This window comes from Eucalyptus grandis, chromosome 3 (genome assembly GCF_016545825.1).
Source record: "Eucalyptus grandis isolate ANBG69807.140 chromosome 3, ASM1654582v1, whole genome shotgun sequence".
Lineage (NCBI taxonomy): Eukaryota > Viridiplantae > Streptophyta > Magnoliopsida > Myrtales > Myrtaceae > Eucalyptus > Eucalyptus grandis.
The window spans coordinates 38264149-38267230 of record NC_052614.1 but is presented as its reverse complement, the minus strand read 5'-3'; the positions used below and the strand labels follow the sequence as shown (position 1 = coordinate 38267230).

The window sequence follows — 3082 nt, the reverse complement described above, 5'->3', positions numbered from 1 at the left end:
CGGGACGAAAGCGGAGCGAGGGTCACGACCGCCGCCACTACTGACATTGTCGCGATGCCATGGTCGGGAGCACCATAATAAGTAAATGTGAGGAGAGCAAAAAGGGGAAGGCACTGAGGTTAGACCAGTTCTATGGAACCGGACCGGACTGGCAGTCCATTTCCCAGGTGGATCCATGCAACTAGTGGGCGGTTCCCAGTTCCAATTTTTTGAAGCCGGTTCTTAGCGAGCGGTTCTCGGTTCTAGGTCGGGAGCCACTCTCTCAGATCATGCACACCCCTAATTGACACCATCTCAACTATAAAACTACCAAATTTATCAAAAGCAACCAAAGAAAGTAATGTCGAAGTCTTACCCAACCCTATATTATCTGCGAAAATCCCGCAGAGGTTCTGCCCGCTTATTTGGGTGATAGTTCGTCAACACGTTCACATACTCGCCATCTCTGCCCTCCCAAAACGGAGGCAATTCCCCGAAATTCTGCTGATGAACCAACAAACCAAAAACCCTCCTTCTAATGTTCGAACAGCACAAACTTAATCACCTCTCTCGGCGGCTCGAGGGCCTCCATCTTCGCCTTCTTCCCGACATTTTCTTTGGCCAGCTTAAAAATCTCATCCACACTCCTCACCTCCTTCCCACCCTTCCTCTCCTTCACCACGACTGCCTCCGACAGGGTAAACAAAGCACTCGCATCCGAAATGAGCACCAACCTCCCTCACGAAATAGCCAACTTCACGAGGTCGAAGGCCTCGACCCTCACAAAGATGTGAACTTAGCAGGCGATCCTGAACTTGCTCCTAGGGCTACGGGTCTTGGGCACAATGCCCTCGATGGAGATCAAATGGGAGTCGATCCCATGAGGATTGCCTATTGGACTTATGAATCATTTGCTCCTCGAAATTGAACCTTGAACCGCTTCTGTCAACGCCTCGCCATGACAACATCGGAGAAGTTAACAGTCCCATTAGACCAAGGTTCCGTGATGTCGGCCTTAAGGTCGTACTATAGTTCGAGGATCATAGTACCATTTTTTCCTAGAGCATTCAAGGACGTGGCCCAAGTCCTGACTAAATATATCAAAAGTCATTTGAATTGAAGTCACCATGGTGACTTAAAGTTTCAGGAGAAGAATGGGTTCATTTCTTTTGTTAGTGTTGAACTGAAGTTGTCTTTACAATAGATAGATTCAGACATAAAAAACTGAAGCAAGAAGCAAGAATCTTATGCCATCTTCATTATCTACAAGATCAAAAGAGAAGATTGGCGAAAGCTTTAGCTAAAGCATGTGAAAGTGGGTGAAAAAAATGAATCAAAGAGAACTCACACATAACCTCAAAATCGGACATAGATGTTTCTCTTCAATGCATAAATTGTTAGCTGATTAACACCAAAAAATTGCCTGTAGACAGGAAAGCCCTATCTGATTCCCTTGGCTGAGTGGATGCTAGATCAAACTTTGCCAATAGCTCTTTATAGAAAAAGGCTTAAGCCGCAAAAATGACATCAAAGAGAACAAGTCAAATGAACCATTCTGAATAGGGGTTCTAGTTACCACCCTTAAGCTACAAAAATGACATCAAAGAGAACAGGTCAAATGAACCATTCTGAATAAGGGTTCTGGTTACCACCCACCTCCTCTTAGCCTTCAATTTAGTGACCGCTTGGCTTTGTTGGGCATTCACATTCTTAATCAGATGAGCTTCATCCAAAATGACTCTCCACCACTCTTATCTTTTTCATAGAAGATTCTTCCCAAGGTTCCTCAGTAGCCAATATGGCATAGGTGGTCAGCACAATATTATATTTCTTAAGCTTCTCGGCATCTCTCGTCCTATCTCCATAATACATATATACTTTCCTCTTTTAGGAATAGTATGCTCGCTTAGCTATGTAATCCAAGTGGAAAACACAGATGGAAGACACATAATTAATGTCGATTTGGTACTCAGCACATCAGACGTCACGTCTAGACTTGAAGATGATGCCTTCCGATTACTAGTTGAATCAGTGTCTCGGGTTTTACGCTTCTTTTGAGATTGAGAAATCCCTTTACTCATTCTACCCCTCTTACCCTTTCTCTTAGCCGAATCAGATCGAACCTCATCATCCTCACATTGTTCACCAGCACTATTGACACCATCCCCAACTATAAAACTACCAAATTTATCAAAAGCAATCAAAGAAAGTAATGTCCCTAGTTCATCTGCGAAAATCCCATAGAGGTTCTAGCCGCTTATCTGCATGATGGTTCATCAACATGTTCACATACTCGCCATCTCTGTCCTCCCAAAACGGAGGCAACTCCCCGGAATTCTGCCTATGAAAATACATATATACTTTCCTTTTCCTAGGAATAGTATGCTCGCTTAGTTGTGTAATCCAAGTGGAAAACACAGATGGAGGGCACACAACTAATGTCCATTTGGTCTTCGGCACATCAAGTGTCTCGTCTAGATTTGAAGATGATGCCTTCCAATTACTAGTTAAAGCAGCATTTCGAGTTTTACGCTTCTTTTGAGACTGAGAAAGCCCTTTACTTGTTCTACCCCTCTTACCCTTTCTCTTAGCTGAATTAGATCGAACCTCATCAACCCCACATTGTTCACTAGCACTATTGACACCGTCCGAGCTATAAAAATACCAAATTTATCAAAAGCAATCAAAGAAAGTGTGGCATCCCAAAAAAAATTCATGGCAACGTCCAAATACATTAAGACCTATGGAAATGTATCTTGTGTTCATGGGTAAATTAAGGTTGGTGCTATAGGACAATTTGATACGGAGGATTATGGTTCTTGACCATGTACCTTATAGATTTGATTTTTTTTTCACGGATCAATGCTGCAAGTTTTGGCCATATTATTTTTGCAAGTTAGGTATTTATTTAAGTGGAAGATATTAGTAGATTATTAAAGGGGAAGTGGGCTGAAATTCTTAGGCCAAGCCGGCCCAAAAACCCAGCCCACAATCACCCACTTTTCGGCCATTCAAGCCCGGCCCAAAGCCAGGCCCATGAAGCCCCATTGGGCCGTCGACCAAGGAGGGTCCGGAGGGAGGAGCCGGCCCAAGAGAGGCCCAT

General features: G+C 43.7%; 2 pseudogenes; both read right to left on the bottom strand.

Moving 5' to 3' along the window:
- Positions 1-242: 242 nt before the first annotated feature.
- Positions 243-1108, bottom strand: LOC104439646 (annotated as a pseudogene).
- Positions 1109-1189: 81 nt separating this feature from the next.
- Positions 1190-3082, bottom strand: LOC120291838 (annotated as a pseudogene).